General features: G+C 50.0%; 1 protein-coding gene across 3 annotated transcripts in view; it reads left to right on the top strand.

The window, feature by feature from the left end:
* LOC146829706 (neuroligin-3) overlaps nucleotides 1–26,280 on the top strand; it is a 1,048,059-nt gene that overhangs the window by 461,596 nt on the left and 560,183 nt on the right. For all 3 annotated transcript variants that reach the window (XM_085608418.1, XM_085608416.1, XM_085608417.1), the window contains one exon: nucleotides 15,994–16,095. The gene's annotated coding sequence lies outside the window, so the exon portion shown is untranslated. The remainder of the gene's footprint in view (nucleotides 1–15,993; nucleotides 16,096–26,280) is intronic.

Genomic DNA, 26,280 nt, shown 5'->3' with positions numbered 1-26,280 from the left:
AACCTTTTGATTTGAACGAGATGCTGTTCAAACTACTTTCTTCTACTAGTCTTAGAATCATAAATGCACCAGGAACATTTAAGTCTTTTTGTTGATGCAACTCAAATGAACTAACATTGTATATAAACTATCAAGAGGTGCTTCACAAATAACACGCATGCACACAGGCAGTAAGCGCAATGAACACCAACAAAGCAGATGCACAATAGAGAAGCACGTCTGCAATAACCCAAAAGGCACTAAAAGGCTTTTTTCCCCTAGTTTTATATAGTGCAAACTCGACTCGAAGGCATCAGAGCGCTTTACATAAGCACCGGTTGCGTCACAGACGGACGCATTCATTTTTTTGTTAGGCACGGGATATGAAGTGATTTACCCAGAATCACAGGATGTTGAGGGTCCCTGCCGAGACTCAAACCCGGTTCCCCAGTTTCGAGGTTGACCGCTCTCTTTGATAACAATGCACATACCCGAAAAGAATGATCACCAACACTGCATACACTCTGGCATGAAGGCTCTATACCAACAATGCATGGACACTGTGCCAACAATGCATATACAAAAATGAAAAAAAAACCATCTAACAATGTAACACAAGCACTTAGAATCTATTTACTAAGGATGCTTATGCCATGAACACTAGAATAGTAAACCTATATAGGAAAACACTAAGAACATCTCTGCAAACACTGTGTATAAGAAAAGCTGCCCCATATTAAATACTAAATGCTCTTTCCACCAGTAACGTGCATGCCAAAATGTAGACCTTTGCTTATTGCGCTATAGGTAAGCGTCGAACGGATATTTTCCTTTAGCAGTATATCTGTTCGAATGCGAAGGTCCATTCCTTCATACGCTCATGGTACATACAGAGGCCAGCTATCCCTAAACACCACCTTCAAGAGACAATAGGGCTTTACACGCTGCACATAATCACACACTAGAGACCCCTATACTGCACAAAAACCATCACTGGGGGAGGGACGGTCATAACTGAAAACACCATGGGCTCTCACTTACTGCACACAAATAAACATATGGCGTACGGCAAGGAGGGAGCAACTGGACAGATGTCAAGGATTAGCTTTTAGCAGTTAAAGTTTGAAAACAAATGGTAAAATTCAGATGAATGGATGATTTTGGGATCTTGTGTTTTTAGCCAATCAATGCCCATAAATCAAATTTGTTAATGACAAAAGTTTGCAACAACCTCGTATATTTTATGGGCTTGGGAATCGTACTTGTAATAGCGTAAAATACTTTAAGTGATGCATAAAAATGCCTGTGTGTATAACTCAAACACTGGTATGTCACCAGATAACTATTATGCCATTGCTGTAACCCAGCACAACTTTGCTTCTAGCAATATGTTTTCCATCCTATATTTAACTGGCAAAGTGACTTGTACATTTTAGTTAATTTTATAAACTAGGGGTCCAGTTAGCAATTTCACTATGGCTGTCATTCTGAAAATGTTATACTATTTCAAACCCTAAAATCCCTTTGTGCCAGCATTCCTGCCCCGCCCTACAACCCCTCTGACTAACAATCTACTCCTGTGTTTCTGGGTCTTTTCTCTCAGCCCTGCATACAAGGTGCTCATGAATAATACTGTTAGGCAATATCATGAGAGAGGAGTGTAGGTGGTAGGCTGATATGGAGCAAGGAAATAGAGAAAGAGAAATTAGCGGAAACACCTTGATAAAGGGACAAATAGAAAAAGTGATTTTGAGCGAAAGAAAAATTAAGGATGTGAAATAGAAGATGGGTATATGAAAGAAAGACTGGAAGGAAAGAAGCATGAAAGGAAATAAGGGAGAAAAGTCAGGATGTAAGGGTGAAAGGAATGATGAAAGAATTAATTAATAGAGTAGTGGAAGAATTGATAGAGGGGATGTTGGAATGGTGGATGGAAGAGTGAAAGATCAATAGGTTAAATGGTGAATGAATTGAAGGGTGAAGAATAGATAGATTGGGAAGAGTGAAGGATGAATAGTTTAAATAATGTGTAGATTGATGCATGGATATAATGATTGAAGGATGCATGAAAGAAAGGCTATAAGTATGTATATATGAAAGGACTACAGTCTTCCGATCACATCCACCTGTCACTGTCAGTTTTGGTGCACAGCAGTGGGAGCATGTCCCACTATAAAAAAGCAAACAGCACTGCATCGTGGTCACACACAGAGGAAAGCTCGCATTCTGAGATATAGTTGCCGTAATAGTTTATTCAAAAGTTTATTCAAAAGACTGACGTGTTTTGACCGGAATGGTCTTTGTGGTGTTATTTCTGATATTTATACGTGTTGATCGTCTTCATTGCTTAATTGTGCTCGCAAGAAAGTGTCACTCATAGTCGTTGAAATGTCACTCATAATTACACTGAAATTATGAAAATGTCACACATGTCATGCAGATAATTCACCAGTCTATTTCTCTTAACTTTCGCACAATACTGAGTTATATCTTGTGTACTTCTCGTGTATATTGTCAGTCGAGTTTTTATGGAATTGCAGGTTTTGGTTTGTCTTTCAAAGTTTCAAGTTGTTGTCCAATAATGTCAATTCTATTTCAGACTCTTCATAGTTGTTGTTTGTTCTTCAGCCATAAGCAGTTCCTGAGACAATAGGATCGCTCCTTGGCATTCTTCTGATTGCTGCCTCAGTTAAATAATCTGCTTTTGACAGTATTGTTACAAATGGCATAGCTTGTATGTTAAGAGCGTTTACTACTTTCTCATTAGAACTTAGAGAGTCAATATAGAGGCATTTCATTTAAATGTTGGAGGTTTAAAATCAAAATATACTAGATTTCTGGGTGGTAGGGCAAAGTGGTAGGTGGTGTGACGGGCCGCCGCGGGGGGCCCCCTCCATGTGCTTTGCAGGGGGGCCCCCTCAAGTTTCGTTACGCCACTGGGGACAGTCCGGCTCGGCTCCCCATCCCCTCCTTCAGAGATTGACGGCTCCCCCAGTCCTGGCTGGCAGCCGCCCTCCTCCCCTCCACTGCCCCCGGGCGGGCACGTCCTGGCGCTGAAGCTTGTCGGAGGTCCCCGCAGCGGTAAGCAAAGGTGACAGTTCTTGGGGCTGCGAGGGACGGCAGGAGGAGCTGAGGGCACCGTAGAGGGTACAGGGGCCACAGAGCCTGGACAGGTGCCGGGCCCCAGGGTTCTGCATGACAGGTTTTATGGGGCGCGTTCTCTCTGTATGTAGGAAATGAGTTAACTGTGTGACGCCCGGAGGCGCTGGGTGTTCCCTGTGTGTGCTGCAACCTGTGTGCGCTCTCTAGGACGCACGGTGCACCCTGTGTGTGGTGTGGTCCACGGGGGGATGGGGGGGGGGGGGGGGGGCTGAAGCCCTGTGAGTCCAATGGGTGTTGCGCGCCTGCGCACGGCGCACCCAGTGTGTGGTGTGGTCCACGAGGCGCACGGTGCAACCTGTGTGTGCTCTCTAGGACGCACGGTGCACCCTGTGTGTGGTGTGGTCCACGGGACGCACGGTGCACCCAGTGTGTGCTCTCTAGGACGCACGGTGCACTCTGTGTGTGGTGTGGTCCATAGGACGCACGGTTCCTAAGGTGGGCGGGAGTAGCCCATTCCTAAGATGGGCAGGACTGGTCCCATTCCTAAGTTAGGCGGGGCTGGCCCACTCCTAAGGCTGGCAGGACTGGAGCACAGGGGCTGGGGAGCAGTGGACGCTGCCGATAACGTCACATGCTGCTGCTACTACTAACTGTAAGTTGACCTAGACGTAGAACGACCCAAGACTTCGGCTGGAGTTGCTGCTTTAGTATTGAGAGCACCGACTCGGAGCTCGGTGCCTCAGATCAGTGGCTGGTCTGCAGGGGCATGCGCTGGGATTGTAGAGCTGGCAGTTTCCTCGCAGCTCCGGGGCTGTGGGGCCGATGTTCTGGATGCAGAGAGACCCATGAGGACACTGTCCCTTCTGATGTCCTCGGGGGTCCCTGGGCTCTCCAGAGACGGTGACAGCTTTACGCAGCAGCGCTCAGATGTGGGTAATGATAGCCCGCCTGCGTGTGGCATCTGTAGCGCTCTAGTGCACCGAGGGTCTCAGGTTGAGCCCCGGAAGCACGTCGCACCATGTATCACTTTCTGGCCAGGCGTGGCCAGAAAGCTTTAAATAAAGGGACCGAAGTGGCACGGCACTTCCGGTCCACACCAGCATAGTAACGGTGTGGGTGTCAGTTATTGCGCGTATCAGGCGGCGCTGCGCTGCGGGGTCATCCGGGCCTGAGGTCCCCACACTGGCGACGAGGATGGGATGCCCGTAAGTTAAACGGCACCAGCAGACTGAATGACCGGCTCAGGCAACAGATGACCCGGTCGCCCCAGCCGCAACACCAGAGCGGAGCACCGGCGACGGCAGCGACCACCGGAAGCAACACGACACTCACCGGTAAGCAGCGTGATCACGGAGCTGCGTGAGGCACCGGCAGTAGCAGCGGCAGGGAGGCCCAAGGCAGAGACGCTCGCTGGAAGACAACCACGCGTCCCGGCAGCAGGCCCAGCAGTGCGCGCATGCGCAGAGAGTGCGAGGCGTCGTCACGAGGGAGAGCACGAGGCCTAGCGAGTCTAGCGAGCACTATAGAGACTCAGCGAAGCGGCCGACCACACCACGGGACGACGTAGTCAAGCATTAAACAAGACAAACACCAACAAGCACGAGCAAAGACAACCAGCAACCCAAAAGCAAAACAAAGACATAAAACAAAACACGAGCAAAGTCAAACAAGCACTGGCCAAGACAGACACCAACAAACACGAGCAAAGACAACAGCAACCAAAGAAGAAAAGTAAAAACAAACACGAGCAAAGACAATACGCACAGAAGAAAAGCGCCAAGCTACCTCCCAGCATCAGAATGACCACAAATCCAGGAGGCGCATCGGGGGGAGCCGGCCAGGCTCAACAAGCAGCACCACAGGCGCCAGCAGTAAACCTCGGAACACAGCAGCCAGTACCATCAGCCCACTCGCAGATCCAAGCCCTGCCACCTTTCAGCGAACTGATAGACCCCGGGACAGCAGCTCCCCGATGGGCTGTATGGTTAGGGCAGCTCAATAACTACTTCACAGCCACTAGGGAAAAAGATAACGAAGTAAAGAGGTCCCTGTTGTTACACTTTGGGGGCACGGAACTGTACAAATTATTCAAGCACCTCCCGGACACGGGAGATGACGATGACTACGACGGGGCGGTCAACGCGCTGAACGCACATTTCGACCCCCAGCTAAACCCGCACTATGAGCGATTCAAATTTCGCCAATCCAAACAAAGGGAAGGAGAAACCATGGATGCGTTCCATGCACGGTTGAGAGATCTCATAAGCACGTGCACGGATGATGACGAAAAGAAAGAAGTGACCGCACAGCTAATCCAGGGCTGCCGCAACAAACACCTAAGAACACTCATTCTAAGGCAACCGCGCATCACACTGGAAGAAATATTGGTCCTGGCCAGATCCCACGAGCTGTCAGAAGCACGTGCAACAGCAATGGAAGCAGCCCTAAACCTGCGGGCAGAAGCAGGAACCGTAGTGAAGACAGAAAGGGTGGATGCAGTCCGCCACACCAGTCGGGGAAGCAGAGGAGGATGGCCGACTAGGTCGCCACGCCGAACGCCATGCGGATACTGTGGCCGAGACGCACACAACCAAGATGGCTGCCCAGCACGTGGCAAGACATGCTCAGCATGCGGCATACCCAACCACTTCGCAAGCGTATGCAGGGGTGGCTCCCGAGGAAAAGGGGCATCAGGGAGAAAACCTGTCACAAGAGCCGTGAGACAGCTATCACTAGACGACACACCATCGTCTCGGTCACACAGATCACTGAGGCAGTCCCAGTTCGACGAAACATCCACAGAGGATGAGGAAGAATGCTACTACGTGTCGTTCGTAAGTGAGCTAAAGAAGAGGCGGAGACCCCAGCCGAAATGCCAAATACACATCGACGGATCCCCAGCGACGGGTGTCATTGACACGGGAGCCACCGTGAATGTCATGGGGATCCAACACTACAAAGCACTGAAGCCAAGACCCAAGCTAGTCCCCTCGAAGGCGCGGATACTAACATACGGCAGCCAAGAACCCCTCCCGCTGCGAGGGAAGATGACGGTCCAAGTAAAGGCGGACGGCAATGAGGTGACGACAACGTTCCATGTAGTGGACCAGGAAGCAGACCTGCTTGTAAGCAGTAACACAGCGGAAGACCTCAGCCTCATTGCATTTGCAAACGCCGTCAAAGCACTCCAAACAGAAGACATCATAGAAATGTTCCCCACATTATTCAAAGGCCTCGGCACAATCAAGCGACCGCCGATCAAGTTGCACATCGACCCCGCCATCCAGCCCGTAGCCCTGCGGCACAGAAGGATACCATACCACTTGCGCGCAGCCGTCGAAAAATAACTCAACCAACTTGAAGAACAAGGGGTGATTGAGAAGGTATCGGGGCCGACGCCGTGGGTATCCCCAATGGTGATAGCGGAGAAGCCGCGCCAACCAGGCAAAATCCGCATCTGCATCGATATGAGGGCCCCCAACAAAGCCATTCGACGGGAGAGGCACCTCACCCCAACAGTTGATGACATCCTGACAGACCTGAATGGGGCCCAATGGTTCTCCAAGTTAGACCTTAACGCCGGATATCATCAGCTCCGGCTAGCGGAAGAGAGCCGTTACATCACCACATTCTCGACGCACCTGGGGCTGAGGCGATACAAGCGACTAAATTTCGGTATATCATCCGCAGCTGAAATTTTCCAGAACACAATTAAGGAACTCCTGACAGGACTTGACGGAGTGCTGAATGTCAGCGACGACATCTTGATTTACTCACAAACAAGTGAGGAACACCACCGAAGACTGAAAGCCACCCTCCTGAGACTGGCGCAGTATGGCGTCACGCTACACAAAGACAAATGCCAGTTTTTCAGAAGATCGATAGAGTTCTTCGGATACGTATTTGACTCAGATGGGGTTAAGGTAGATCCCCGCAAATCACATGCCATTAAGAACGCCCCAGCTCCAGCAACCGCATCCGAAGTAAGAAGCTTCTTGGGCATGGCACAGTACTGTGCCAGATTCATACCCAATCTTGCCACAATAGCAGAGCCTCTGAGAAATCTGACGAAGAAAGACAGCCCATGGCAATGGACGGCAACAGAAGATGGAGCCTTTCATCGGATCAAGGAGGCACTATTAGACAGCACAACGATGGCATATTTCAACACCGCGAGACCCACCGAAATACTTGTTGATGCCAGCCCAGTGGGCCTAGGAGCTCTCCTGTCGCAAGAATCTGAACCAGGAGTGTGGGCCCCGCTGGCGTTTGCAAGCAAAGCCCTGACAGCGACAGAGTCGCGGTACTCGCAAATTGAGAGGGAGGCGCTGGCAGTGAAGTGGGCGTGTGCCCATTTTCACCTTTACATAGCTGGTCACCCGTTCAGAATGGTGACGGATCACCAACCGTTGATTCCCCTGTTCCGTGGCACCGCACCGCACCCACCGCCAAGGATTGAATGCTGGGCGATCCAAGTGCAGCAATACCAAATGGACCTAGTGTACCGCCCGGGGGCGAGGAACCCGGCGGATTTCCTGTCCCGCCACCCCTCCGCGGAAGGATCCCGCGACACAGACCCGGAAGTCCAGACCGAAGAGTTCATCAACATGCTAGCTATCGGTGCATGTCCCCGCGCACTGACCGCCGACGTCATCGTCTCCCACTATGACAGTGATGCGGTCGTCCGGAGAGTGAAGGAAGCAATACAATCAGGAACGTGGGCAAACTTCCTGAAGGATACCAATGGGTGGGACGAAGCAGACCGGACACGCCTGCAACAATTCTGGAAGATTCACGATGACCTCAGCCGCGCTGACAATGGCCTTCTACTGAGAGGGACTCGCGTAGTAATCCCCAAAGCGCTGCAAGACAAAGCAACCTCACTGGCACACGAAGGCCACCAAGGCACCCGCAGAATGAAAGCGAGGATGCGGGAGAAGATATGGTTCCCCAATATGGAGGAGAACATCGAGGTTTGCGTGCGGGAGTGTCGGGCATGCCAAATCACCAGCAGCCCCGAAGTGCCAGCCCCAATAATCACGGAGGACCATGCCCCATCGCCGTGGGCATGGCTGAGCCTAGACTTTGGCAGTTTCCCGGATGGGAGAGTCACCGTCGTACTAATGGACAACTACACCAAATACCCCATAGTGGAAACGGCAGCATCAACCAGCTTCGCGAACATTCGCCCCATCCTCAGCAAAGCCTTTGCCCTTTTCGGCATCCCGATGGTCGTCAAAACGGACAACGGGCCCCCGTTCCAGGGGAGCGAGTTCAAAGAGTTTATGAACGACCTTGGAATCACACATCACCGAATCACCCCGCAATGGCCACAAGCCAACGGCGAGGTAGAACGGTTCAGGAGGACAATAAACAAAGTACTGCGGATATCTTCCGCGGAAGGGAGTGACCCAGAAGAAGCACTGCAAGCGTTCTTAAGGGAGTATCGCAGCACACCGCACAGCACCACCATGCAGTCACCGTGGGCGTTGATGATGGCCGGACCTCGGAGAGACTTACTACCCATGGCTGACAATTGGGCTCCCGCACCATACTCGCCAGCAGACACCCAAGAAAGGAGAAGGAGGACAAACGAGAAGGCAAGCCGCAAGAGGAGGGCCCAAACAAAGACCCTGAATCCAGGAGAGACTGTGCTGATCCGAACAAGGAGGCCAGGAGGAAAGTTCAAGACTCCGTTCGAACCGGAACCCTGGGTCATCAAGGAAACCAAAGGAACAGCCATCACAGTCAGCCGAGCGGGAGAAGAAGTGACTCGCAACGTGTCATGGTTCAAGCCGATACCCACTCCAAAAGGACAGAGCTCAAGTGAAGGCATACCTGCAGTGGGGGACGAAAGAGAGAGTGCAGCCACAAATGACACCTCGTGCCTGCCCCCGGACACTACAGAACGTCCACCCCTGCCGTCGCCGGGACCTTCTCGAGACCTGATCCCTCCGAGAGGCAAGGGGCAATATAATCTTAGATCCAATCCACGGCCAAATCACAGACTGGCAGATTTTGCATGTTAATAAACTGGTTGTCATAGTTGGTTTGAAAAATCCAAGTTGGGAAGGGATGTAGCGCTCTAGTGCACCGAGGGTCTCAGGTTGAGCCCCGGAAGCACGTCGCACCATGTATCACTTTCTGGCCAGGCGTGGCCAGAAAGCTTTAAATAAAGGGACCGAAGTGGCACGGCACTTCCGGTCCACACCAGCATAGTAACGGTGTGGGTGTCAGTTATTGCGCACATCAGGCGGCGCTGCGCTGCGGGGTCATCCGGGCCTGAGGTCCCCACAGCATCCACTCGAATCACCCGGGAATCAATGACTTCCACCGATCGATTCTTCGTTACCTCTGCGGGAAGGGACCTCCCCAGCTGGGCCCCTCCCCCACCTCAGGCGAGCCGCAGTCCATGGAGACCCTACTGGACTCTCCTGATCCCCACAAGCGCTTAGACCCCTGCCTCCCTCTGCAGTCGCCATCAATCAAGCGCCGATTGATACTCCCAGCGTATCGATTATTCAGGTGACAAGGGGGAGGGGCAGGAACAGGGAAATGACCTGGGAAGATCCCGAGGGATGTTACTGACAACATTGGCATGATGAGCCTGCTTGAACAGATGAGCTGGGTCTTAGCGGGGCGCGCAGGTTAAACTGCCCCCCAGGGGCCTAGATATGGTGTGAGACACCGCAGCGCAAGTGGCTCTGATGCCTCACATTGTGATGAGGAGGCTGCCAGGGGCGTCATGGTGGGTATTGCCGTGTAACACACATGGCATTTGACACATTTCGAGGTTTACAACAAGTTGTAAACCGGGGATTGCATCAAAAGCCGACGCCTCACAGGTGTGGCATGAGAGTTGTTTATGTGAAGGAAGGTTTCCCTTCCCCCACAAAAAAACAACGTGATTTCAACGTAGACACCCTTGCACCATGGCGCATGGGTGCCTGCACTGGTGCATGACAACCCTTTGAGCGCCAGCGCACAAACAGAGGGCAGGAAAGCGCCGTATCGCATAGATATGGCACATTCTGTAGGGCAGCGCCGCAGGAAGGCTTGCGGCACTGCCCTGTGGCAAAAGTTTGTAAATGAGGCCCTATGGGGCATATTTGGTAGGAATTGGCGTAGGGCAGCATCGCAAATCATTTTATTTCGCTATCTTACGCCAATTCGAATGGACAGGAATGCATCGTATTTACAAGATACAGCGCATTTCTGTCCGTTCAGCCAGCGCTGGCGCATATTTTGCAGCCATGCGCCAACGCAGGTGCACTTGCATCATGGTGCCAGGGTGCCCGTGTTGTTACCACAATTTTTTTTGTGCAGGATGGGGCACCGTCCTGCGCAAAAACAATCATGAAAGGCGTGTCCCTCTTTCTATGTGTGCTGGCACAGGAGAAAAGACGAAAAACAAGACGTGTCTCCTTGTTACGCCTGCTCTAGGGAGGTGCATGCTGCCACAGGTGTACCTGATGCTGTAAATCTGGGGCAGCGTCAAAGTCCATGGGTGTTGCGTGGGAACATTCACAGCAAGACCCACGGAACGCCTCTTTCACACAGAGTCCAGCAAGGCAGCGACTTGCGCTGCGTTGCCTAACTCCATATCCACAAGGCCATGAAAAGCCACGCAGGGTGGCTTTACATGTCCCTGTAGCTATGGCTAAGCCCTGTGTACCAATGGAATGTCACAAAAGTGACATTCCGGCAGTGCATGGGGCTTGTAAATATGCCCCTCAGTGTGTAAGGTAAGTGCATCTCACGAGAGAGTTTGTGTGCCTAACTCCACAGCGTATGAGGTCTGTGTACCCTGATGGGTGTGTCTCCTTCTTAACTTGTGCCCGTAAAACCTGTGTCCCCGCGCGGATAGCTCTAATGTGTAAAGCTGAGCCTGGAAGCCCTATGTATTCTGAGCGATACCACTGCTGTCAGAGACGTGAGCCTGTCAGAGTCACGTAACCTGGGTTCCAGGCGGTAATCAATCATTGCGACAGGTGGGGGTTTGGGGGGGTGACACCGCTGGAATGAATGCATTCTTGGCTTGGCAGTTGGGTCCGGAGGCCCGGAGTCAGGTGGGATATTTCTAAGTCTATTTTCTCGCTTTGAGCGTAGAGTAAAAGAAGAAACTTACTCATGGCTTGAGGGTGGGGGTGGCCATGAATGTTTCTAATGTCACCTTTAAAAACGATCACTTTTAATACATATCTGTCTCCGCAGTGATGTATTCTGATGTACTGGGGGAAAGCTTCCACATGTTAAAGTAATAATGTTTTTTTTTCATTTGTGAAGCGACTGTGCCATATTTTCAGATTGTGTTTGTTGTCTGATATTCGTGCCAAAAGTGTTCATGGCTTGGCTCTCGCCTGGACTCTTAGAGCCAAGCTGGACCCTTGGCTTGGCCAAGGCTTGGCTCCTCCTATTAACCCAAGGTTGTTCAGGAAATTGTTAAAAATGTGGCTGCTTGCATAGATTTGGCGCTCTCTCCAGCTCCTTCCCTCCATCATTTGGTTTCCGCGCCAGGACACTCTTGAGTAGCCGCGCGCGTTATAAAAGTTATTAACATAACATAACATTAATGTGCTGGCGCGCCTCCGCTATTTATAACCTGGACTGAGTACGCGGGGCCGTCACTCACTTGATGAACTGATGTGTGAGCGGCAGGACAGTAAACATGCAGCCCGGCCTAAAGTCACCCATTTGACAACTCTACAATCATGGCTCCCAGTTTTTTGCCCTCTTTTCCGCTCTAGACAGAGGCCCTCCTAATGCAGATCAGCACTGACCCCAAGCCTCAGAGAAATAGTCCATCCCGTGCCCTGGTCATCTCACCCTCCACCCAGCAGCCCACTGATTTTTAGTTGGTAAATTTGGAGTGACACCCCCCAAATGTCACTAAGCTGCTCCCCGGCATTGGTGACATAGGGATGGCTATGATGGCCGACTCTCTTGGGCTCGGTGCAGTCTGGGTGCAGGCACTCTGTGTGCACAGTTTGTGCACGTCGGGGCAGTACTCGTAGATGTAAGTCCAGCGTGTGTAAGATCTCTTCACTAAATGCCGCTGTCTGTGACCTCCCTGTGCTGACGGGTCTGTGAGCTCTGCCCGACTCGCGAGCCTGTAGCATTTGTGCAAACTGAGAGTTTACAGGCTTCAGGTGGTGACGTTTCTGTCACCACAGGGGTGGTCCTGGGGGTGTGAGATCTCTTTAACCTGAGGACAAGTTCTCGCCCTCGAGGCCTCCCTCGTAGGGGCTCTGCACATAGGATGGCTCTGCTCTGTGAGACCTGAGTATGCAGAACCAGTGTAAACAGATGCAAAGCTTAGTTTGTAGGGCCTAATCTGTGGGGTTTGATTAATTTAAGGGGTCTGTGCTCTTGAGAACCTAAGGAGGTGTCTGTAGCAACATCTCTGCTCTGAGCTTCTAATGGAGATGCTGGACTTGTGTCACGTGCTGGTAACTCTGTTGTGAAATGCTAGAACCTGTAAGAGGTCTGTGTGCTTATACTTAAACCTGTCTCTACCACCGACCTCCTGGTCTGTGTAGGAAGCCTGGATACTATAGACTTGCGTCACCTGCTGGTAACTCTGTTGTGTAATGCTAGAACCTGTAAGAGGTCTGTGTGCTTATACCCATACCTGTCTCTACCACCGACCTCCTGGTCTGTGTAGGAAGCCTGGATACTATAGACTTGTGTCACCTGCTGGTAACTCTGTTGTGTAATGCTAGAACCTGTAAGAGGTCTGTGTGCTTATACCCACACCTGTCTCTACCACCGACCTCCTGGTCTGTGTAGGAAGCCTGGATACTATAGACTTGTGTCACCTGCTGGTAACTCTGTTGTGTAATGCTAGAACCTGTGAGAGGTCTGTGTGCTTATGCTTACACCTGTCTCTACCACCGACCTGCTGCTCTGTGTGGGACGCCTGGATACTATAGACTTGTGTCACGTGCTGGTAACTCTGCTGTGTAATGCTAGAACCTGTAAGAGGTCTGTGTGCGTATGCTTACGCCTGTCTCTACCACCAACCTCCTGGTCTGTGTAGGAAGCCTGGATACTATAGACTTGTGTCACCTGCTGGTAACTGTTGTGTAATGCTAGAACCTGTAAGAGGTCTGTGTGCTTATACCCACACCTGTCTCTGCCACCGACCTCCTGGTCTGTGTAGGCAGCCTGGATACTATAGACTTGTGTCACGTGCTGGTAACTCTGATGTGTAATGCTAGAACCTGTAAGAGGTCTGTGTGCGTATGCTAACACCTGTCTCTACCACCGACCTCCTGGTCTGTGTAGGAAGCCTGGATACTATAGACTTCTTTCACGTGCTGGTAACTCTGTTGTGTAATGCTAGAACCTGTAAGAGGTCTGTGTGCTTATACTTACCCCTGTCTCTACCACCGACCTCCTGGTCTGTGTAGGAAGCCTGGATACCATGGACTTGTGTCACATGCTGGTAGAACCTGTAAAAGGTCTGTGTCCTTATACTTACCCCCGTCTCTACCACCGACCTCCTGGTCTGTGTAGGAAGCCTGGATACCATGGACTTGTGTCACGTGCTGGTAACTCTGTTATGTAATGCTAGAACCTGTGAGAGGTCTGTGTGCTTATGCTTACACCTGTCTCTACCACCGACCTGCTGGTCTGTGTGGGACGCCTGGATACTATAGACTTGTGTCACGTGCTGGTAACTCTGCTGTGTAATGCTAGAACCTGTAAGAGGTCTGTGTGCGTATGCTTACGCCTGTCTCTACCACCAACCTCCTGGTCTGTGTAGGAAGCCTGGATACTATAGACTTGTGTCACCTGCTGGTAACTGTTGTGTAATGCTAGAACCTGTAAGAGGTCTGTGTGCTTATACCCACACCTGTCTCTGCCACCGACCTCCTGGTCTGTGTAGGCAGCCTGGATACTATAGACTTGTGTCACGTGCTGGTAACTCTGCTGTGTAATGCTAGAACCTGTAAGAGGTCTGTGTGCGTATGCTTACACCTGTCTCAACCACCGACCTCCTGGTCTGTGTAGGAAGCCTGGATACCATGGACTTGTGTCACCTGCTGGTAACTCTGTTGTGTAATGCTAGAACCTGTTAGAGGTCTGTGTGCGTATGCTTACACCTGTCTCTACCACCGACCTCAACATCGTTAATATGATTCTTGACGTAAACAATGAGTAGAAGCCTTAGGGGTCTGCGGACCCCTTGAGCTGGAGCCATAACCTCCAGGGGTCTACAGAACCGAGGGTGAGCTCTACCGCCAAAGACCGCGCACACTTGTTCCTTGCCCAGGGAGGTGTCGCCCCAATGCATGTGAGACTGTTTCGGCTCATTCGGGACATCTTCAGGTGGGCTTCAGTGGGTCTTCTGCAGGACGGCTCCACGCTGGAGACAATGATGGAGCTCCTGATCTGTTTGTGCTGTCCGGCCAGTTAGGGGCAGAAAGGATCAGGGCAGTGTAGCCATCGCCAGGAGGAGCCTGGACAGGGTTATGGACAGTGGCTACTGATGCCCCGCAGACTGTGAGTCCCTCTGTCCTGGAAAGGTCAGGGTTAGGGAGAGTGATTGATGACTGAATGTCTCTGTCTTGGAAAGGACAGAGTTACGGAGAGTGACTGCTGACTGAGTGTCTCTGTCTTGGAAAGGACAGGGTTACGGAGAGTGACTGCTGACTGAGTGTCTCTGTCTTGGAAAGGACAGGGTTACGGAGAGTGACTGCTGACTGAGTGTCTCTGTCTTGGAAAGGACAGGATTACGGAGAGTGATTGATGACTGAGTGCCTCTGTCTTGGAAAGGACATGGTTATGGAGAGTGACTGCTGACTGAGTGTCTCTGTCTTGGAAAGAACAGAGTTATGGAGAGCGACTGCTGACTGAGTGCCTCTGTCTTGGAAAGGACAGGGTTACAGAGAGTGACTGCTGACTGAGTGTCTTTCTTGGAAAGGACAGAGCTACGGAGAGTGCCTGCTAACTGAGTGTCTCTGTCTTGGAAAGGACAGAGCTATGGACAGTGACTGCTGACTGAGTGTCTCTGTAAAGGACAGAGTTACGAAGAGTGACTGCTGACTGAGTGCCTCTGTCTTGGAAAGGACAGGGTTACAGAGAGTGACTGCTGACTGAGTGTCTGTCTTGGAAAGGACAGAGTTATGGAGAGTGACTGCTGACTGAGTGTCTCTGGAAAGGACAGGGTTACGGAGAGTGACTGCTGACTGAGTGTCTCTGTCTTGGAAAGGACAGGGTTACGGAGAGTGACTGCTGACTGAGTGCCGCTGTCTTGGAAAGGATAGGGTTAGGGAGAGTGACTGCTCACTGAGTGTCTCTGTCTTGGAAAGGACAGGGTTACGGAGAGTGACTGCTGACTGAGTGTCTCTGTCTTGGAAAGGACAGAGCTACAGAGAGGGACTGCTGACTGAGTGCTTCTGTCTTGGAAAGGACAGAGTTACGGAGAGTGACTGCTGACTGAGTGCCTCTGTCTTGGAAAGGGCAGCTCCGAGGAGGGACATCTTCTCCTAGCCCTGATGTGCGCCCATGAAGCATTCCTGTATGCCAGGCAGTCCGCGGCTAGCGGCTTCCTCCCCTGGCTACCACTGATGTGCGCCCATGAACCGTTTGTCTTCGTAAGAAGACGTGTTAAAGGCAGTAACAGCAAAGGGCAAACATGGTCCCAACCGACACGTTTCCTTTCTTGGCAGCCTTGTAGTTCACCCTGGTCTCCTCCGAGCACGGCCCGATGGAGGAGGCTCTGTCCGTGCACGAGTACAGCCAGACACACGTGCGCGCACAGTTAGTGCCTCATCCCTGAAAAGACATGAGGTGTTTTTATGAAATAAAAATGGTTAATTGTCGTCAGGCTGGCATAATTTTCCTTGCAGGTCCTCTACTTATGCTGAAACGGCAACTCAGTGTGTGTTTCCCCTTTTATTTCAGATTTCTGGTATGGTGCTGCGCCGGCGACGTTTCGTTGGGCGTGATTCCGACAGCAAGAGAGCCAGGCCAGACCGAAGTTAAGCCGAGCCCCAGTGTTTGAAGGTGAGTTCTGTACCGCAGAAGTCCTCATGAGCGCTGTCTAAAGGGCTGTCTAGAACACTGTTTGAAGGGCTGTCTAGAACACTGTTTGAAGGGCTGTCTAGGACACTGTGGGCAGGGCTGTCTACAACACTGTTTAAAGGACTGTCTAGAGCACTGTTTGAAGGGCTGTCTACAACACTGTTTGAAGGGCTGTCTAGAACACTGTTTGAAGGGCTGTCTACAACACTGTTTGAAGGGCTGTCTAGAACACTGTGGGCAGGGCTGTCTTCAACACTGTTTGAAGGGCTGTCTACAACACTGTTTGAAGGGCTGTCTAGAACACTGTGGGCAGGGCTGTCTTCAACACTGTTTGAAGGGCTGTCTAAAACACTGTTTTAAGGGCTGTCTAGAACACTGCTTGAGAGTCTGTCTAGAACACTGAGGGTCTGTCTAGAACACTGTGTGAAGGGCTGTCTAAAACACTGTTTGAGGGTCTGTCTAAAACACTGTTTTAAGGGCTGTCTAGAACACTGCTTGAGAGTCTGTCTAGAACACTGAGGGTCTGTCTAGAACACTGTGTGAAGGGCTGTCTAAAACACTGTTTGAGGGTCTGTCTAAAACACTGTTTTAAGGGCTGTCTAGAACACTGCTTGAGAGTCTGTCTAGAACACTGAGGGTCTGTCTAGAACACTGTGGTCAGGGCTGTCTAGACAACTGTCTGAAGGGCTTTGTAGAACATTGTGTGAATCAATCTCTAAAGGGCTGTCTACAACACTGTTTGAAAGGCTGCCTAGAACATTGTCAGAAGAGCTCTCTAGAACACTGTCTGAAGGTCTGTCTAGAACACTGTTTGAAGGTTTGTCTAGAACACTGTTTGAAGGGCTTTGTAGAACACTGTGTGAAGCACTGTCTGAAGGGCTTTTTACCTCACTGTTTGAAGGGCTGCCTAGAACACCGTCAGAAGAGCTGTCTGAAACACTAGGCGAAGGGCTGTCCAGAACATTCTCTGACGCCTGTCTAGAATACTGCTTGAAGGGCTGCCTAGAACACCTGTCTGAAGCACAGTCTATAACACTGTTTAAAGTGCTGTCTAGAATACTTTGTGAAGGACTGTCTAGAACACTGTGTGAAGAGCTGTCTAGAACACTGTCTGAAGGGACTGGCTGGAAAAGGGGTTGATGGGCTTTCTAGAACACTGTCTGAAGGGACGTCAAGAACACTGTCAGAAGGGCTGTGTAGAACACTTTGTGAAGAGCTGTCTAGAACACTCTCTGAAGCACTGTCTGGGGCCTGTCTAGAACACTGCTTGAAGGGCTGCCTAGAACATCTGTCTGTAGCACCGGCTAGAACACTGCCCAAAGTGCTGTCTAGAATCATGTCTGAAGCGCTGTCTAGAACAGTGTCTGAAGGGCTGTCTAGAACACTGTGTGAAGAGCTGTCTAGAACAATGTCTGAAGCACTGTCTGAATGGCTGTCTAGAACACTGTTTGAAGTGCTTTCTAGAACACCTGTCTGAAGCAATGTCTAGAACACTGTCGAAAGAGCTTTCTAGAATTCTGTCTGAAGGGCTGTCTGAATACTGTCTAAAGGGCTGTCTAGCACACTGGTTAAAGGGCTGTCTGGGACAGTATCCGAAGGGCTGTCTAGAACACTGTGTGAAGAGCTGTCTAGAACACTGTCTGAAGGGTTGTCTAGAACAGTGTCTGAAGGGCTGTCTAAAGCACTCTGTGAAGGGCTGGCTGGAAAAGGGGTTGATGGGCTTTCTAGAACACTGTCTGAAGGGACGTCAAGAACACTGTCAGAAGGGCTGTGTAGAACACTTTGTGAAGAGCTGTCTAGAACACTGTCTGAAGCAGTCTGGGGCCTGTCTAGAACACTGCTTGAAGGGCTGCCTAGAACATCTGTCTGTAGCACCGGCTAGAACACTGCCCAAAGTGCTGTCTAGAATCGTGTCTGAAGGGCTGTCTAGACCACTGTGTGAAGGGCTGTTTACAACACGGTTTGAAGGGCTGTCTAGAACAGTTTATGTAGGGTTGTCTAGAGCACAGTGTGAAAGTCTGTCCAGAACACTGTCTGAAGGGCTGTCTAGAACACTGTGTAAAGGGATGTCTTGAACACTTTCTGAAGGGCTGCCTACAACACTTTCTGACGGGCTATCTAGAACACTGTCTAAAGCACTGTCTAGAACCAGTAGTGGCTGGTCAATTTATAAAGTAATGGGGCTATCAAACGAACAATTATAAAATGGTAGTAAGGACACATAGAAAAAAACAGTCACACACATGCTCGCATAAACACACATGCTGGTGCACACCTGCAGCCAGGTACTTACACAATAATAGCATATTCTCACTCATACACACAACATGGAAACCTGCCTGGTGTAGTCCTCTGCGCATGCTTTCCTCTGCACGTCAATTTCCCAACAATCAGAGTGAACAAACAAGCGCAGTTTACTCCCTTCTGACCAATCAGAAGCTCAGATAGGACGGAAGGCTGCCCGCTTCCCATGCTGTGGCTTCTGAGGGAGAATAAGGGCGCCTGGCTGACCGGCCCAAATTCACCATTACCTGACCTGCTGCACTGTCTGAGGCTAGGGCAGCATGCCAGATATGTATTGCATCTGTGAAAGGACCAGCTGTAACAGCCCACGCCTGACACGTGCAATACAGTCACGGAATCCCTCTGCTGGTGCAGGGTGATATTGCAGCTTTTACATGTAAGCAAACGACCTGTGAGATCATTATGTTTCATGTAAAAGCTGTAATATTTTAAGAAATAAGATTCATGTGCAACATGATTGTGGGGGGTCGCCGCTCTTTTGGCCCCTATGGAGAAGCCGCCCCTGACTAAAAAACTGTCTGAAGGGCTGTCTAGAACAGTGTCTTAATGGCTGTCAAGAACACTGTCTGAAGGGCTGTCTAGAACAGTGTCTTAATGGCTGTCAAGAACACTGTCTGAAGGGCTGTCTAGAACACTGTCACAAGGACTCTCCAAAACACTGTCTGAAGGACTGTCTTGAACACTGTCTGAAGGGCTGTCTAGAACAGTGTATAAAGGGCTGCCTAGAACACTGACTGAAGGGCTGTCTAGAACACTATCAAAAGGTCTGTGTAGAACACTGTTTGAAGGGCTGTCTAGAATAGTGTTTGAAGGGCTGTCTAGAACAGTGTCTGAAGGGCTGTCTAGAACACTGTCTGAAGGGCTGTCTAGAACACTGTCTGAAGGGCTGTCTAGAACACTGTCTGAAGGGCTGTCTAGAACAGTGTCTGAAGGGCTGTCTAGAACAGTGTCTGAAGGGCTGTCTAGAACACTGTCTGAAGGGCTGTCTAGAACACTGACTGAAGGGCTGTCTAGAACACTATCAAAAGGTCTGTGTAGAACACTGTTTGAAGGGCTGTCTAGAATAGTGTCTGAAGGGCTGTCTAGAACAGTGTCTGAAGGGCTGTCTAGAACACTGTCTGAAGGGCTGTCTAGACCAGTGTCTGAAGGGCTATCTAGAACACTGTCACACGGGCTCTCCAAAACACTGTCTGAAGGGCTGTCTAGAACAGTGTCTCAAGGTGTGTCTAGAGCACTGTCTGAAGGGCTGTCGCTACCGGAGGAAGTTTATCCACGCGTATACTGCCGAGACTAATTTTCTGCTGTATGCCAACCTGCCTGAACATCGAGGTATCAATCCTGTTTACCGCGCATGATTGGCATAAAATTCTCTATCACCTACCGTATCTCCTGATGAGATAGTCTCCATACTTAGTCCGCATTCTGGAAACTGATTACCCCTCCCTTTTGGCCCTCATTGGTTATTGACCGTCTTTGGAATACATTACATAGGATGTGGAACAACTGCTGTTCGATCTCCTGAAAAGAATACGACCCTTAGGTGTGTCTGTCCCACACTACCTGCTCATCTTCGCCCTGATGAAGGTGTTGCCCCGGCTGGGGCCTGACACCGATACGCGCGTTGGCATTTTTTAGGTCTCTGGCTAGCTGAAACGTCACTACTCATATTTTGTGGATGACAACTGCCAAATTGTTATTTAACCATCCTATGGCAGCCCTTCGATTTCAATGTGCTTTTATTTATGTGAACCAAGTTTATGTGTTGTTGTTAATAGGATGATGCTATTGTGGAATGTGTGTTAGTATGATTGTGGTTTGTGAATGAGATGTGTGGGACTGAGCTATTTAACTCACGTGAATCTTGAAATGTTATCTTATTTAACTCAGTTAAACAATGTTGATCACACTAAAAAATCAATAAACCTGAGTGTGATTTAATGACATTGCTGTCTATTTGAATTGTGTCCTAGTCTGCCCACGGCATGTGGTTACCTATCCCCGGACCCTTTAAAGGGCCTTTTTGAATTATCTTGGCAGATATCTCTCTTCTTTGGTTGAAGGGCTGTCTAGAACAGTGTCTTAAGGTGTGTCTAGAACACTATCTGAAGGTCTGTGTAGAACACTGTTTGAAGGGCTGTCTAGAAGAGTGTCTGAAGGGCTGTCTAGAAGTGTGTCTGAAGGGCTGTCTAGAAGAGTGTCTGAAGGGCTGTCTAGAACAGTGTCTTAAGGTGTGTCTAGAACACTGTCTGAAGGGCTGTCTTTAACAGTGTCTTAAGGTGTGTCTAGAACACTGTCTGAAGGGCTGTCTAGTTTTATAGTGGCAAAAAGAAGGACCCCCTGCTACTGATAATGGTTCCTAGGGCAGGGAAATACAATCCTGAAAAATAACCTCCCTTGGCAACAGTACGGCCAGGAGATGCCCAGACCTATTCCAATATATTTATACTATTACAAACTCAGTGTACATGAGATTCGTATAAAACCGACAGCAATAAACCAACATACTGTCTACAATAAAACATCACATATACATATAAAACAGGGCCAAAAATGGACAATGACTATAAATACATTTATAATCAGACATTAAACATACATGTAAAACAAATATATCACAGTTTAACAAAATAGTGTCTCATTGATACATTTTCTTGTATTACTTCAGAGAGTGTATAACACTCTCTAAAGTGCTGTCTAGGACACTCTCTGAAGGGATGTGTAGAACTCTGCCTGAAGGGCTGTCTAGAACTGTGTCTGAAGGGCTGTCTAGAACACTCTCTGAAGTGCTGTCTAGAACACTCTCTGAAGTGCTGTCTAGGACACTCTCTGAAGGGATGTGTAGAACACTGCCTGAAGGGCTGTCTAGAACTGTGTCTGAAGGGCTGTCTAGAACAGTGTCTGAAGGGCTGTCTAGAACACTCTCTGAAGTGCTGTCTAGGAGACTCTCTGAAGGGATGTGTAGAACACTGCCTGAAGGGCTGTCTAGAACTGTGTCTGAAGGGCTGTCTAGAACTGTGTCTAAAGGGCTGTCTAGAACTTTGTTTGAAGGGCTGTCTAGAACAGTGTCTGAAGGGCTGTCTAGAACTGTGTCTAAAGGGCTGTCTAGAACTCTGTTTGAAGGGCTGTCTAGAACAGTGTCTGAAGGGCTGTCTAGAACTGTGTCTAAAGGGCTGTCTAGAACATTGTCTGTCGGGAAGCCTAGAATACTGTTTGAAGGGCAATCTACAACACACTGATTGACTGTCTAAAACAATGTCTGAAGGGCTGTCTAGAACACTGTCTGAAGGGCTGTCAGGAACACCTGTCTGCAGGGCTGTCTAGAACAGGGTCTATGGGGCTGTCTAGAACAGTGTCTGAAGGGCTGTCTAGCACTGTGTCTAAAGGGCTATCTAGAACATTGTCTGAAGGGAAGTCTAGAATACTGTTTGAAGGGCAATCTACAACACACTGATGGGCTGTCTAAAACAATATCTGAAGGGCTGTCTAGAACGCTCTCTGAAGGGCTGTCTAGAACACTGACTGAAAGGCTGTCTAGAACACTGTCTCAAGAGTTGTCCAGAACACTGTCTCAAGGGCTGTCTAGAACACTCTCTGAAGGGCTGTCTAGAACACCTGTCTGCAGGGCTGTCTAGAACAGGGTCTATGGGGCTGTGTAGAACAATGTCTGAAGGGCTGTGTGGAACAGTGTCTAAAGGGCCGTCTAGAACAGTGTCTGAAGGGCTGTCTAGAACACTGCCTGAAGAGCTGTCTAGAACACTGTTTAAAGGGATGACTACAGCACTGGCTGAATGTCTATGTATAACACTCTCTGAAGTGCTGTCTAGTGCACTCTCTGAAGGGCTGTGTAGAACACTGGCTGACAGGCTGTCTAGAATAGTGTATGAAGGGTTGTCTAGCACACTGTTTAAAGAACTGTCTTGAACACTGTTTGTAGGGCTGTCTAGAACACTGTTTGAAGGGCTGACTAGAACACTGTCTGTAGCGCTATTTACAACACTGACTGAAGGGCTTTCTAGAACAGTGTCCAAGGTGCTGTCTAGAACAAGGTCTGGAGGGCTGTGTAGAGTACTGTCTCAAGGGCTGTCTAGAACACTGTCTCAAGGGCTGTCTAGAACACTATCTGAAGGACTGTATAGCACACTGTTTAAAGGGCTGTCAAGAACACTCTCTGAAGGGCTGTCTAGAACAATGTTTTAAGGGCTGTCTAGAACGCTCTCTGAAGGGCTGTCTAGAACACTGACTGAAAGGCTGTCTAGAACACTGTCTCAAGAGTTGTCCAGAACACTGTCTCAAGGGCTGTCTAGAACACTCTCTGAAGGGCTGTCTAGAACACTTTACGAAGTACTGTCTGGAATACTCTCTGATGTGCTTTCTCAGTGCAATAGTCTTGGTAATGTCTCTGAGATCTCTTGGGGATGTCTTTGCGATCTCTCAGTGATGTATTTGCGGTCTCTTGGTGATGTGTTTGCGATCTCTTGGTGATGTCTTTGTGATCTCTCGGTGATGTCTCCGATCTCTTGCTGATCTCTTTTTGATCTCTCGGTGATGTCTCCGATCTCTTGTTGAAGTCTTTGCGATCTCTTGGTGATGTCTTTGCGATCTCTCGGTGATGTCTCCGATCTCTTGGTGATGTCTTTGTGATCTCTCGGTGATGTCTCCGATCTCTTGGTGATGTCTTTGTGATCTCTTGGTGATGTCTTTGTGATCTCTCGGGGATGTCTTTGTGATCTCTCGGTGATGTCTCCGATCTCTTGGTGATGTCTTTGTGATCTCTCGGTGATGTCTCCTATCTCTTGGTGATGTCTTTGTGATCTCTCGGTGATGTCTCCGATCTCTTGGTGATGTCTTTGCGATCTCTCGGTGATGTCTCCGATCTCTTGGTGATGTCTTTGTGATCTCTCGGTGATGTCTCCGATCTCTTGGTGATGTCTTTGTGATCTCTCGGTGATGTCTCCGATCTCTTGGTGATGTCTTTGCGATCTCTTGGTGATGTCTTTGCGATCTCTCGGTGATGTCTCCGATCTCTTGGTGATGTCTTTGTGGTCTCTTGGTGATGTCTTTGCGATCTCTTGGTGATGTCTTGGTGATGTCTTTGTGATCTCTCGGTGATGTCTCCGATCTCTTGGTGATGTCTTTGTGATCTCTTGGTGATGTCTTTGTGATCTCTCGGTGATGTCTCTGATCTCTTGGTGATGTCTTTGTGATCTCTCTGTGATGTCTCCAATCTCTTGGTGATGTCTTTGCGATCTCTTGGTGATGTCTTTGCGATCTCTCTGTGATGTCTCCGATCTCTTGGTGATGTGTTTGTGGTCTCTTGGTGATGTCTTTGTGATCTCTTGGTGATCTCTTGGTGATGTCTTTGTGATCTCTTTATGATGTCTTTGTGATCTCTCGGTGATGTCTCCGATCTCTTGGTGATGTCTTTGTGATCTCTCGGTGATGTCTCCGATCTCTTGGTGATGTCTTTGCGATCTCTCGGTGATGTCTTTGCGATCTCTCGGTGATGTCTCCGATCTCTTGGTGATGTCTCCGATCTCTCGGTGATGTCTCCGATCTCTCGGTGATGTCTCCGATCTCTGTCTCCGATCTCTTGGTGATGTCTCCGATCTCTTGGTGATGTCTTTGCGATCTCTCGGTGATGTCTCCGATCTCTTGGTGATGTCTCCGATCTCTTGGTGATGTCTTTGCGATCTCTCGGTGATGTCTTTGCGATCTCTCGGTGATGTCTTTGCGATCTCTCGGTGATGTCTCCGATCTCTTGGTGATGTCTCCGATCTCTCGGTGATGTCTCCGATCTCTCGGTGATGTCTCCGATCTCTTGGTGATGTCTTTGCGATCTCTCGGTGATGTCTCCGATCTCTTGGTGATGTCTCCGATCTCTTGGTGATGTCTTTGCGGTCTCTCGGTGATGTGTCTGTGATCCTGACATGGGACCTTCGAGTGAGTCGCCGCCTCATCCAGAGCGTCTGTCCTTCGGAGACCTTCTTCTGGAGAGATTTGCTGTCAGTAAGGGAGATCCCCTTAGGTGCTCACTATGCATTTGGCCTCTTCCGTTATCCGGTGCCTGACAGGAAAGGTTCTTACGCCGCTGACAAGATGTCGGCCTGAGGTGTAGCGTGGGCCCTACTACAGGTGAAGCAGGTACCGTAGGTTCCGCGTCCTTCGAATCCAAGCGTGGAAGGCTCTGCTGGTCTCCTCAAGTCTGTGCTTTCTTCTGAGCTGGGGTAGGAGGCTTGTGGTGCTCTCTGCGGTGCCACTGCGTCTGTTGATACCTCCTACGTTTAGCCCCGATGGAGCTATTCCATGGTGCCGTCTCCGCGAGGCGCCTGCGTAGACTCGCGGGCAGTGTGAGGGGTAGAGAGCACGCTGAAGGCTCGGAGGTGGAATCAGGTGGGTTGCATTGCCCACAGACATGCTGTGGAATATGCCCCCGGAGGTGCAGTAAATGCTATTTGCGACACTTATGATGTTATTTTTGATGGCATCGGGGACACCGCGTTTATTTTGTAAGTCTAGCTAGCAGGTGTCGGTCTTGAGCAGCTCACACCAGAAGAGAACCATCGACCAGAGCTGCCCTAATTTGAAGATCTTTTTCATCACTGATCCCCTGGACAAACCCTGGTTTTATAGTGCATGAGCCTAGCTGGCGCACCTAGGGTCCCAGTCATCTCAGATGTGAACGAATGTGGAACGGACGCGGGCAGCCCTCTGCGGCATCCTATCAGAAGCCAAACACAGGACTGGCACTTTAATCCATCAGATTTCGTTTTGTGGAGCACTTCATCTCAGTGTAGAGTGCTTATCAATAACTTAATCGTGTCTGGCTTATATCTAGCCCTGTGAGGCTAGGTCGCTCTTTCTAGATTGAATGAAGTAAGCTATCTCTTGGGACGTACTTCAGCTTTTTTTATACCTTTGTTTTAGGCTAATGGGAAAATTTAATTTTTTTTATATTAAAATTTTTAATTGGCGCTTCAATTTTAGTGATTAAGTGTCCATCATTTCCGTTTGTAATGGTTTTTAATAGCTGTGCAATAAATTACTTACTTACTTGAGAAGCGCAAGTGGGGACATGTGGAGTAAAGCCGTCAATGATGGTACCTGGATCTAACATCTCACTCACGGATCACCGCTGGGCACCGGCATATTCCTGCTGGGCACCTACGGATCACCGCTGGGCACCGGCATATCACCGCTGGGCACCTATGGATCACCGCTGGGCACCTGCAGATCACCGCTGGGCACCGGCATATCCCCGCTGGGCACCTACGGATCACCGCTGGGCTCTGGCATATCACCGCTGGGCACCTACGGATCACCGCTGGGCACCTGCGGATCACTGCTGGGCACCTGCGGATCCCTGCTGGGCACCTGCAGATCACTGCTGGGCACCTGCGGATCACTGCTGGGCACCTGCGGATCCCCGCTGGGCACCTGCGGATCCCCGCTGGGCACCTGCCGATCACCGCTGGGCACCTGCGGATCCCCGCTGGGCACCTGCGGATCCCCGCTGGGCACCTGCGGATCACTGCTGGGCACCTGCGGATCACTGCTGGGCACCTGCGGATTCCCGCTGGGCACCTCTGATCACTGTTGGGCACCTGCAGATCACCGCTGGGCACCTGCCCAGATTGTGCCCGTTGGAAGGGCATGGACCTGTGGGCTGTTCCTTCCACTTGTGACAAGTGCACCTCCTCATGTGTGATCCTGGGCGGGCCGGCGTCAAGGTGACTTGACCAAAGCTGGGATGTAAAAAGGCAAATGTCTCGAGGATAACCTCTGAAAATGAAGTAATGTGGCCAAGAGTCTGGTTAATATGAAAAGGTTGTTTAATTCAAAAACATTTGGTCTAGGTGCTCTATC

The sequence above is a fragment of the Triturus cristatus genome, chromosome 5_2 (genome assembly GCF_964204655.1).
Source record: "Triturus cristatus chromosome 5_2, aTriCri1.1, whole genome shotgun sequence".
NCBI lineage: Eukaryota > Metazoa > Chordata > Amphibia > Caudata > Salamandridae > Triturus > Triturus cristatus.
Note: the sequence above shows the minus strand (reverse complement) of the source record. Positions and strands in the feature narration are given on the sequence as shown.